This window comes from Castanea sativa, chromosome 9 (genome assembly GCF_040712315.1).
Source record: "Castanea sativa cultivar Marrone di Chiusa Pesio chromosome 9, ASM4071231v1".
Taxonomy (NCBI): Eukaryota; Viridiplantae; Streptophyta; class Magnoliopsida; order Fagales; family Fagaceae; genus Castanea; species Castanea sativa.
The window spans coordinates 4,629,684-4,642,757 of NC_134021.1; the positions used below are offsets into that span (position 1 = coordinate 4,629,684).

A 13,074-nucleotide genomic window follows, 5' to 3' on the forward strand; every position below is an offset into this window, starting at 1 on the left:
AAAAATTTCTTAAAAATGGAAAAAAAACGTAGAGGGGAAAAAAAAGTTGAGGAATTAGAAGATAAAGATTTTTTTAGAATTAAAAACTTTAATGAAATTCATTCATAAACTAAAGATAAGAAAATAAAGAGGAACTTGCAAAAGATATAACCTGAAAATTTTTTGGTTGATTGCTTTTTTTGTAGCATAAGGCAGCCTTGTCTTTGAATCACAATACCTACAACATGAAATGACAATTCATTAAGAAGTACAGTAGTAGAGCATATGAAGGAAGCATTCATTTCAAAATTACATTTAAAAAGTAGAGCTGAAAGAAAGTCAATCATAAACCAAACAAAAGAAAACAAAAAGGAATTTGTAAAAAATAGAACCTGAAAATTTGTTGGAGCCCCTGACAATAAATATCTTTAATCTGAAGAAAAAGAAATGAGGATGTAGAGCTAAACTAAATGTCTTCAATTTGAAGAAGAATGAGAAATAGAAAGTGTTATAGAAACTGCAAAGCGTATGTGAGTTTGTGGGTTTTAAAGTGTAGGAGTTTTAATTTACATATTTATCTTTGTCAGTTGAAAACTTGTAAGTGAATATGATGAGGATACTTTAGGCATCCAAAATGTGGAATCCAAACAGGGACAGCCCCTTAAATAGTAGTATATAGACTAGCCTCATCACACGCGCTTTGCGCGTGCGATGAGGCCTTTTTTTTTTTTTTTTTTTTAAAGTGGTCCTATTTTGCAGAAAAAAACAGTATTTTTTTATTATATATATATAATGTTTATTTTGAAAATCTAATTTAAAAGTGAATAAATCAATTTAAAAATTAATAAGAGAGTGGTCCTAATTTTTAGGCAATATTTTAGTGGGAGTTAGAGTTGCATTTTTACTTAATTGTCCTTTAGTTTTATCTCTACTTAAACATAAGAGTATATGGACATTTTTGAACTAAAAAATATGGAATCTAAACAGGAGAGCTCCTTAAATAATAGTATAGATATAGATAATAAACTTAAGTTTAGATAGAGAAGTCAAATACTAATATTTAAAAAAAAAAAAAAATTTGGGGGGCAATCAATGTTTAGCTCCATTGGCTGTTGGTTGATCTTGGTTTTAGTAACAAGAACCAAATGTTTACATACCACTAGATATCGGTTTACTATTTTGGAATTAGTGCATTATACAATTATATAAATATATGATAAAAGTATTATTACTTATTACTATTGAGCTAAAATTTAAATCGATAATAGAATAAACAAAAATTCTAATGAATTAAATTGGTTAATTGCACACATCATACGTTTGTCCTTACATATTGTATTCACCGGTCTACAGTCCACACCGATTGGTGATACAGGGAAGAAAAAAAATGGCACTTTCGTAAATAAATATGCCTGGAATGGTATTTGTAAGTAAGACACCTTCCAAGAAGTTTCATTTCAACTCAAAAATTGAAAAGTCTACCCTCCCCACGTGATTCCTTGTCTTTATTTCTACTTTTTACTTTTCCTTTCCCATCTTCTTTTTCTTTCATTTGTGTGTGAGAGAATGTATAGTATGTTTTCCTATTTTTTGGTTAATTTGTTGATAGGAGCGAATCTATGTGTGAGTAAACACAATGATTTAGTCCATCCTGCGTTTTCAAAAAATTCTTTTTATTCATTGTTTTCTCACTCACTTTTTGACAAATGAAAGAGCCTCTGTTCAAAAGTTTGCACCATGGAATCTTCGTGGAAGTGGGACGTCCCTATTGTCAAGGCCTTCATTTCCATTCAGATATCGCTCTTGCAAAACACTTAAGAGCTTCACTCCTCATCTCTTGTAATTCTCATTTGGTCCCATTTTTCTTCTTCTCAGTCTTCTGCTTGTAGATTCTAATGGCTTTCCCGATCAATCAGAGAGACTCCTTTTCTTCTTCCACTTGCCAATGGGACTACGATGTTTTCTTGAGCTTTAGAGGTGAAGATACCCGCAATGGTTTTACTGGCCATTTATATCATGATTTGTGTGACAAAGGTATTAATACCTTCATTGATAATGATCTCCAAAGAGGAGAAGAAATTTCAAGGGAACTTCTCAAAGCTATTAAATCTTCAAGGATTTCAATAATTATATTCTCTCAAAACTACGCATTTTCGGCTTAGTGCTTGGATGAACTTGTCGAGATTCTTAACTGCAAGCAAAATGGACAATTAGTTCTACCTATTTTTTACAAAGTGGATCCATCTGAAGTACGTAAGCAAAAAGGTAATTTTAAAGCAGCACTAAATCAACATGAAAACAAATATAAGAACGACATGGAGAAGGTGCTGAGGTGGAGGGCAACTCTAAATGAAGTTGCTAGTTTGTCTGGATGGCATTATGAGGATGGGTATGTATCTAATAACTAATGTTATGTGCTTTTATGACTTTTAGACTTCTAATGGTTTTGTTACAACCACAAATGCCAAATATGAAATATATACACACACACACACTCACACACACACACACACACACACACATATATATATATATTATGATTATCTCTTCAATTACTAAGTCAGTTAGGTTAATAGAAATAGAAGAATTTAATCATACCAATTAAAGAGTTTGTCTAACATATTTTTTAGTTTTTCTTCCCCTATTAGTAAGTTGCAAACACATCCAATGAGATTTAATTTCACGACCTCACCTTTCACTCACACTTGTGAGAAGAGCAAGTGTTGTTTGAATCAAGGCTCATCCACATAATCCTTTCAAAAACATTTCTCTAATTTTCTTTATCATTTCGTTCAAAGTGTTATGAATGGGATTTCAATAGGCGTTTATCTCACCTAAGGTGAAGTTTCCATGCAACTACTTGCCAAAACCCTAAAACAATGTCTTACTAGGGAAGAAAAAATAGAATGAATCAAAATCAAAGTTTTGAATAAAGTATAGAATTTCATTTCGGTTTGGCAAAGAAACAAAATATACCTTTTGAAGACTTTATAATGTTATAGTTTCTCCCACCATTTTTTTTAAATCTCAATTTTTTTTTTTTTTGGGTCAAGTATGGAAAACCAAAATCTTATTCCCAACAAATAAGAAATAAAATAAAATAAATGATACTTCTCAAATACTTGAATTATGTCCTTTAATTCAATTAATCATGTATCAAGTGTAGGATGTAATGCACAAAACTAGACATTTTGATTATTTTATTTTCACATTCATATTTTCAACTAGTCCAACTCATTTAATGTCTTGTATGCTTTGTGATTGGCAGCGGCCCTGAATACAAATTCATCCAACAAATTATTGAATATATATCGTATACCAAATTAAATGAAATACAGTTATTTGTTGCTAAATATCCTGTTGGAGTAGATTCTCGTGCCAAGGACATAGAATCACTTTTAGATATTAAGGTAAATGATTTTCGAATGGTAGGGATTCATGGTCTTGGGGGAATAGGTAAGACAACTATTGCAAAAGCTGTTTATAACAGAATTTTTAAGCATTTTGAAGGAAGTTGCTTTTTAGAAGATGTTAGAGAAAATTCTGAAACAAATAATGGCATGATCGAACTACAAGAGAAACTCCTTGTTAATATCTTAAGGGGCAAACATTTGAAGGTGGTGAGTGTAGCCCATGGAACCAATATGATAAAGGAAATGCTTCATAGTAAAAGAATTCTTATAATTCTTGATGACGTGGATAAATCAAAACAAATAGAAAATTTGTTTGGAAATGTTGATTGGTTTACTTCAGGAAGTAGAGTCCTTATAACAACAAGAGACAGTCACTTGCTTGATACTCTTGGAAAAGTTTATACAACTTACAAGGTGATGGAATTAGACACACATGAAGCTCTTGAACTCTTTAATCAACATGCCTTCAGAGGAAATAAACTTGAGGAAGATTATTCTGAACTTGCAAACCAAGTCTTACAATATGTCAATGGCCTACCATTAGCTCTAACAATAATAGGTTCTGATTTGTGTGGAAAAACAAGATCTATATGGGAATGTGCAATACAACAATATGGAAAAATTCCCAAAGGAAATATTAATAAAATACTTAAAGTAAGTTATGATGGATTGGAAGAAACGGAAAAGGATATTTTCCTTGATATTGCATGTTTCTTCAAGGGATGGGACAAGGATAATGTTGGAAATATATTAGATGCTTGCAATTTATGTCCAACATAAGGTATTCCCAAAATTGTTGATAAATGTCTCATAACTATTAACCATCGCATATTACAGATGCATGACTTGGTACAACTAATGGGTAGGGAAATTGTTCGGCAAGGATCACCAAACATCCTCAAAACACGTAGCAGGTTATGGTATTATGAGGATGCACGTGAAGTACTAACCGGAAGTAAGGTATAACTTCTTTTTCTTTAGTTTTTCATTAGGTAGAAGTAATAAGTTTTTTTTTTTCCTTTGATATATTTTTCTTTTTAACATTATATAAAATATAAATTTAAATAGTATCATTTTGGCACAAAATTTCAAGATTATTATAATTTTGGCAAATTCTATTGTGTTATATGTTTCACTTAATTCATTTTCCAAACAGGGGTCATGCAAAATTCGAGGTATAATGCTCCATTCACCTAATCCAATAAAAGTGCAACTACATGCTAAAGCTTTCAAAAAGATGAAAAATCTCAAATTTCTTATGGTTAGAAATGTACTCATTTCTGAAGAACTTAAATATCTCCCCAATGGATTAAAGTTATTTGAATGGGACCAATATCCTTTTTCCTTGCCATCCAAGTATTGTCCTCAACAACTTGTTGTACTTGAGATGCCGAGTAGTAGTTGCAATATATTGGAGAAGCTATTCAATCAGGTATGAGCATTAGTATTGATGAATTTTGATTTCTTTAAATGTTATTTCTAAAATTTTGTCAAAGAACAATTTTTTATTTACTTTTTTTCCTTGCAGGGGTTATTTTTCCAAAATTTGAAAAGTATCAATTTAAAGGGGAATTTATCCATTACAAAATTATCTGATTTGTGCACCCCAAACTTAGAGAAATTGGACATTGATAATTGTAGAAATTTAATTGAGATTGATGAGGCCATCGGATCACTAGATAAGCTTAAAGAGTTGAGCCTAGGGGGTTGCACAAAACTTAAAAGTCTTCCCAGCACCCTTAGGTTGAAATCTCTAGAATTTATTGCTCTAAACAACTGCAAAAGCCTTGAAAAGTTTCCCAATATTCACTCAGAAATGGTACCTAACTTTTTAGGTCTTGTGCGTACTAATATTATAGAATGGCCTTCATCACCGGGGAATCTCATTAGTGGGCTTACATGGTTAGAGTTAAGTAGTTGTCAAAACTTTGATTTTCTCGTTAGCTTTTCGAGATATGAGTTTACGAACTTGAGTGTACTGGAAGCCCGGTGCGGTGACGGAAATATAATTGAATCACATATTTTGACGAGGCCCGAATTCTTCCCCTCATTGATATATCTAGGTCTACGTGATTCTAGTATTGTTACAATCCCGAGAAGTATTAGTAGATTTACTAGATTACAAGAACTTGACGTGTGCAATTGCAAGAAGCTTCGAGAAATTTCAAGGCTTCCACCGTCTATGACTCTTGTGCTTGCAACAAATTGCATGTCTTTGGATCTACCGTCATCATGTAGATTATTAAATCAGGTGAGCTCTCTCTATGTTAATAATCAGGTGAGATATATATCACGAGAATCTCTGAATTTTAATTTCTTGTATTGGCTAAATGCAGTTCGGAGAAATATTCATGGATCCCAACTTTTGTGAGGGCTCTGAATCTGTATCATTATACGGTGGTTGTGGACTTCTACTACCAAGAATTTTAAAGGGGTTCAAATTGAACCATCAGAGTGATGGAAATTCTGTATCATTCTGGGTTGGTCCTGAGTTTCAAAAATTAGTTCTCTGTTTTGCTTTTCAATCAGTGTCGGCGGTGATTATGGATGCAACTTGTTTTGTTGTTTCCACCAATGGTTTTTCAAAAGAACAAGAAATATTTTTGTCGCGGATACAAGGAGGTTCTGAGCATCTGTTCTCAAGACCTATAGATCTTTGGGAATGGGAAGAATCAAATCCATCTGAAGAGAATCTCCTTACGATTGAAGTTAAAGAAATCAAGTACGATGGAATAATCCCTTCTTCTTCTGATGACCCCAAAATTACATGGTTGGGAGTCCATGTAGACTGCATCTGCCCTGGTTGTGGGTCTTCCTCTGTCTTTGATGACATCGTTTCTGTCTCTGATGACATCGATCACCATTCTTTTCCATCTGATGTGGGGCTTCAAATCGACACCAACTTACTCAAGTTTCACCCAGGTTTGGGATTTAGTGACGTGTTGGATGATCTGGGTTCATCTTCAAGGGCCTGGAGTTGTGATAACACTGAGCTACAACCTTTGCCGGCTGTTTTCTCCACTTCTAATGGTTCAGATTTAGATCATGGGGTTTTAAACAGTGGAGGGGCTTCAGGGCTTTTGATCGAGCCAAACTCAGGTTTAGCTGGGTCATATTTGGGATTTGAAGGATTTGAGTCAACATTTCATGGTGATGTGCACGATTTGGATTCATCATCATTTGCCTATCCCTTTGCAAGCATTGGACATCATGACTCAAATGCTAGTAGAGATGGTTGCCCTCCCCCAGTCCTTGATGACTTTGAGCACCATTCTTTGCCATCTGATGTGCTTCCAGTGGATACCAAAAATGGGTCTGATCTGGGTTCTTCTTCAGTGGCCCATGCCTTTGACAACAATGAGCTACAACCTTTGCCGGCTGTTTTCTCCACTTCTTATGGTTCAGATTTAGATCATGGGGTTTTAAACAGTGGAGGGGTTTCAGGGCTTTTGATCGAACCAAACTCAGGTTTAACTGGGTCATATTTGGGATTTGAAGGATTTGAATCAACATTTCATGGTGATGTGCACGATTTGGATTCATCATCATTTGCAAGCATTGGATATAATGACTCAGATGTAGGGAGAACATTGGCTCCTTTGGTTCCTGAAGGCACCACCATTCACCATTCTTTGTCAGTGCTTCCAGTGAATGCCACAAATGGGTCCGAATTAGGCTTGGGTCCGCTAGATTTGGGATTTAGTGATGGGTTTGATCCGGGTTCATCTTCAATGGCCCATGCCTTTGACAACAACAATTCCAACTTCAGTCTGTTCTCACCATCAAAGAAGACAAGAACATCTTGATCACACTTCAACGAATTATACTTCCAAGGTATGCCTGCTTTAGTTGCATTATTGGATTCACATCTTTGGCTGCCTTTATCATTCATAGGATTGTTTCTCAAGTATTTATAAGGAAATCAAGCTGCTAGGCTTTGTATTTTTTAGTTATAAAATAAGTATTTAGTTTATTTTATTTTAATGCAGTTGCTGTTGCTGCTGCTGTTGAACTAATTGGTTTTGGTAGGTCCAAGATCCCCTAAGCCAATTGTTAATGTTTTATTGTTTATTTCTAAAAAATAATTTTGTTTGATTAATTTTTCTTATCTTGGGGGTTTTAAATTTTGTTATTATTAATTGTCATAGGTGTCTCTTTACTTTTATTGATTCACTGAATAATATTACTTAGATTTTTCATTATTTTATTGACAACTGAACAAGAACGCATCAAACATATTACCAAGAGAAATAAAAATCAACTTTGCACTAGACTATGGACTCAGAATCCTTGAGTAGCCTTCCTTTCACAAAGAGGCTATGGCAGCAAGTTAAGTCATAGTGTCTAATATAGTCCTAGGCATATGGTTGATACCAAGTAGTTCTTTGAGGGTAAAAATAAGTTGAAGGCCAAAAGTTTTAAAGCCCCCCCAAAAAAATTGCTAGGTCTGTAGTGGTTTATTATGTTTGACTTGAAAGAAATGCCAATGTATTCTACAGCAATGTCAAGTTTGAGGAGCCAAATGCCAAACAAAGAACAAACTACAAATAAAGTGTGAATTCAAACCTGAATTCCGTTGCAGCCAAATGTTAATGTTCTAAATAAAGTAACTATTTCTTTTTTATTGATTGCATGGCTCATATGGTTACTGCATTTTTCCATTTACTGCTTTTTTTTTTCTTTAATGTGGTTTAATTATTAAGAACTTCTAGATTTGGATGAAAAACGTAAGAATATGCAACATTTGAGAAGTTTCTATGCACTATGCATTCCTCTTTTCCCCCCTAATTGGGGGTCAATTTGTATATTTTCTTTCTACTTATTTTTAAGATATTAAATTTACTGTAAAACAGATTTAGATTTTTCAAGTTCAACTCTCAGAGATGAAAATGCTTTAGATCTATCCTGCCAAGCTAAAATCATGTCATGGTTAGTGTAGTAAAATGTTGAAAGGTCCTATTAGTCTAAAGGTTTATCTGTATTGATTCTTTTTACTTTTTAGGTTTGTAGTGTTTGCAGGAATTCAAAACCTCTGAGGTAAGACCACGGAAATTTTATTTTGTGGATCTCCTACTTTAGTGATCGATGTTTTGGTGAATATTCTTGGATGGGAGGATCATACAAGGTCGATGAGTTAAATTGCAACCTTTTCATAATAGTTAAGTGGTACTGAACACTCTCATTTTCTTTGAAAATATAATAAACCAATTTCCCCTTTCATTCATTTTCTTAAAAAATACATAATCTTTTTTTTTTTTTATGCCTAGATTCAGCTTCAGGAGCAAAGATGGGAGATTATAGCAACAAAAAAAAAAAAGAAAAAAAAAGAGCTAAGACGGGAAGTAAATAGTAGACTACTTTGCTATGGCATGTAATAATTTTTTTTTTATTTGCTATCACTTATGATTTAGAGATTTAAGTAGTTTTTATGCAAATTAATTGTTTCAAATTTTGTTTAGGAATGTGCAGCAGTCATTAAAAGTCATCAAGAGGTACTCTCTATAGCTAAAAAGGTAGGTAAATCATTTAAATATTTTGGAAAGGCATCTTTGAAAGTGCACCTTAAAATTTCCTTTACTTATAAATAAATAATTAAAACTAAATATCTTTGAAAGAATTAGGTCAAGATTGGGATAGTAGGTTCAGGACTCACCGGATACAGGTGTAAATGAATAAATATATATTATTTGACACATTAACCGTATCTTCTTTTTATTATGAGCATCCTATCAACTCTCTAAATTTCTCTTTTTAATACAACTTTGGTATTTAGATTATTTATTGCGAGGTTCTGGAAAAGCTCGAACAGGTTCAGCTGCCAAGGAACAATGATAGTTTTGAGATGGATGTGCAAATTAGTCCAAAGATTAACAAAGGTATACCTGGTCAGGCTGGTCTTTTGTAGAATTTTATGTGATAAAATATGTCCAAAGTCTTTCACCTATTGAGTTATATTATCAGATGAGTGAAACATCTATTACATATCTTGCTTAAATAATGTCCAATTCATTTGAAGATATGTTTAAAACTATTTGTCTGGTTTAAAGAAAAAAAGATTTTCTTCAATAATCCTGTTCTGATTACTATTTAGTGGGGATGGGGGGTGGGGCTGCAGTTCAAAGCTTTGTAGACTCTAGTATTCTTTAGGCTGTATAGAATGCTCAATGAATTGCCAGATGAGGGATTGCCAGGTAAATTCCTAGGCATTGTTTAAATTAATATGGCCAGATAAGATGTTCTTACGATTGAGATATGGTGCTTAGAGCACTCGCATCAGTCTCTTTAAATTAACATTTCAGCTCTTTTTAGCGAAACTCAAGTAAAACAATCACGCATCATTCTCATTATTTTCTCCCTCAATTTTAACATTGTAAAGTGTCCTCACTACGAATGGCATTGCATTGTTCTTCTCTTTACAATAAAAAAATGATAAAGCGTTAATTTTTCTCTCACTCTCGAGTTGGTGCCATTTTCAGCAAGGGGGAGATGGTCGAAATCACCGGTGCAAGGAAGGAGGCTTTTGCATGGCATAGATTGAAACTCACAGACTCAGGTATGATGTCTTTCTCTCTCTCTTCCCCAATTTTTATTGCTTTTTGCTTTGATCGATTTTTCCCCAATGCTTGATGATGGGTATGATGCCCAGTTGAGTGTGGGTATGTCTACCATATATTGCGAGTGGTCAGCGGCTTGTGGGATTGTTTGTCTATGGGTGTGTGGGTTTGGGGGGCTGCGGCATGTGGTGTGGGTGTGCTCAGAAAAGGTGTCAGCTTCATTTATTATGACTTATTTTTCGTTACCCATTTTCACATCTGATTAGAGTATCTGTTTTAGTAGATTCTATTTCACTTTCTTTTTTTTTCTTTTTTATGAGAGGGTTTGGATCCAGCTTATTTTTTTCCACGTTTTGCTGTGCGCGTTTTGCTTCTTTTTTTTTTTTTTCTTTGTTTCTGCTGCCGGGGGGGGGGGGGGGGGGGGGACAAACGTGCAGTGCGCGTTCTGTGCGCGCACTGTACGTGCACTGTTCACGTACTTTTTAAACAATTTTTTATTAAAAATGGGTCCCGCAGTACTATTCACATATTTAAAAATTATTTTGCTATAGTGTTTTCAATTTTCAGCAATAAGTTCTATCTAAACGGACCCTATATATTCATTCTTCTCTGCTCAGATCTGGACCTGAATAAAGAACAGTCAATGAGGAAGATCCTAGGATAAAATTGGATACTATAAATAGAATACTACAACCCACTTTCTTGTAGGTGTGAATTGACATGGATGACTTTTGTGTGTTTTGATACTTGATACTGCTGTGCAACATGAATAGATTTCATACTTTATGCTCTGTTTGATGACTGATAAATGGGGAATAGAAGTAAATGTAAACAAAAGGAAAAGGAAGGAAAAATAGTGCCATGTAGGAAGTAGAGCTTCAACTGCAAAGCTCTTTTCAATTCATTGAAATGCAGGATGAGCATAGTCATAAACTTTGTACTTTCTGTTCTTTGTAAACAACCTACTAAACAATATTGCTAGTCTGAATCATGAAAGTGCACAATATTGCTAGATTACTTCTTTTTACTTTTTGAAAACAGCTCAGAAATCTTGGTGGTTTATAGTTTTCCGTCCAAAATAAACGAGGTAATATTATTTTTTGGGGTTTAATATAATGTGGATTTTCACTCTCTGGTTTTTGGATTCAATCTTTGTCTGTTGAGTGTTGATAATATAGTTCAGTCTTTTATTTGTCTTTTTATTATTATTGCTTATTAGTAGTTATCTGTAGCAATCGAGGAGAGCAATCCAGTTTTCTTCTTCATTGTTTTCTCATATTTGTAGTGTTTGCAGTTTTACCTATTATATGTCCATTTTTGTTTTCAAGGTTGGGAACCAATAATTTAGTATAACTCTGCCTGCTTCTGTGCTTAGTATTATATATTTTGTTCACGGTCTGTTACAAACCCAGAAAAAGGAGAGTAGCGGTAGGTTAGTGGCCATTCTGAAATTTAGCTGCTTTATTAGTATGAATCAATAAACTTAATATGATCATTGTTTGGATCATGTCATCTGTGTATGATTAGCAAGAAATATGATTTGGGACAGTAGTTGTAATTGTTTCATATTAATTTGTGCCCAAGTTTTGCTTAGGATAAAGCTAGAAGACTAGGCTGAGCTTCCTTATTCTTAATAACCAAATCGTCATTTGTGGGTGGTTTTATATAAACAAGTTGATTTTCCTTACTTGTTGGTAATCTTGTGATCTTTTTGTTGCTGTATGTAAAGTTGATTTGCCTAACTTCTCATCATAGTGCTGCTTATTATGTTATTGTTATTAAGGAATGGATTCACAAATGCAGGGGGGATTGGAACTTCACTAAGCTCTTAGAAGAAGGGTCTAGCATGAATAATGAACTTATGATGGACTCTCCACAAGATGAAGTCCATACCCTACAGCTTCCACCTAAAGTTCAAATGGAATCCATTACTAAGAAGACACAACGGGTGGTAATTTCACAGTAGAAGAAGACTGTCTCATTGTGTCAGCATGGCTCAACATTTCAGTAGATGCGGTGCGAGGGAATGAACAAAAACATAGAACATATTGGAATAGAGTTTTGGAGGGCTTCAATAAAGAGAAGACATTTGCATCTACTCGTAATGCAAACTCTCTAATGAATAGTTGGTCAACAATTCAACTCCATACTACTAAGTTTGTTGGGTTCTTAGCTTCAATTGAGATGACTAATCCAAGTGGTGTGAATGAACAAAACAAGGTAAAAAATTGTTGCTCAAAGTAGTGTCAATGAATTAATGCACCAATACTATTTATTCATTAAATTCAATTTTTATTTGTCAATTTTTCAGATTAATAAGTCAAAGGAAGCATATCTAAAGGTCCAAAATACCGCATTCCGATTTGATCATTGTTGAAATATCTTGAGGCATCAACCAAAATGATTGGAATTTATTGTGAAGCCTCATAAGCCTCAAACAATATGAATATCAACCACAACATCTTTTTCTTCTACTTTGCAATTGATACATCTAGGGGAAGGTGAGGTCTCCTATGCTTTCTTTGTAGACTTGGAGAGACCACCGGTAGGAAGGCTGAAAGGAACGATTAAATAAACTAAAAAGTAATGATAGTTTGATTTTGAATCTTGAAGAGATATTGAATGACATGGCAGAAAAGAAGAACAAAAAATCTAATGAGAAAAAAAATGCCTCTTGAGAGGGAAATTTCTCAAACTCACTAATTTTGGTTAAAGTACTAATTGAGTAATTGTAATAGATTTTGATGCTCCTTAACCTAACAAGATACCACTAGTGGCTATCTAATTTTAGGTACTAATAGTCTAATACTACCCATGCTTTCACTTTGGAGAGAAGAAATTAGTGAAATAAACATGTTTCTATATTAACAATAAATCTAGAGCAATAAAAAAATTCACAATTGTTTGAGGTGGCAAGTTATTAATGATAAATAATAAAATAGTATTAGTGATGGAACTAAATAAAAATCAATAATAATCTATCAACTCAATAATTGCTTTGTAACGAGGCCTTTTGGTGAAGTGACTTTCAAAAGTTTGTTTGGTGAAATAGAGAGAATACGTGCATATTAGCTATGAATTGAAGCCTAAAATGGCAAAGGACACTTTGTAAATGTCCTAATTGTACA

The 13,074-nt window shown here is 33.7% G+C and overlaps 1 pseudogene; it reads left to right on the forward strand.

Annotated features, from left to right (window-relative positions):
• The first annotated feature begins 1,656 nt into the window (after nt 1–1,656).
• LOC142610503 (TMV resistance protein N-like) lies at nt 1,657–12,418 on the forward strand (annotated as a pseudogene).
• Nucleotides 12,419–13,074: the final 656 nt, after the last annotated feature.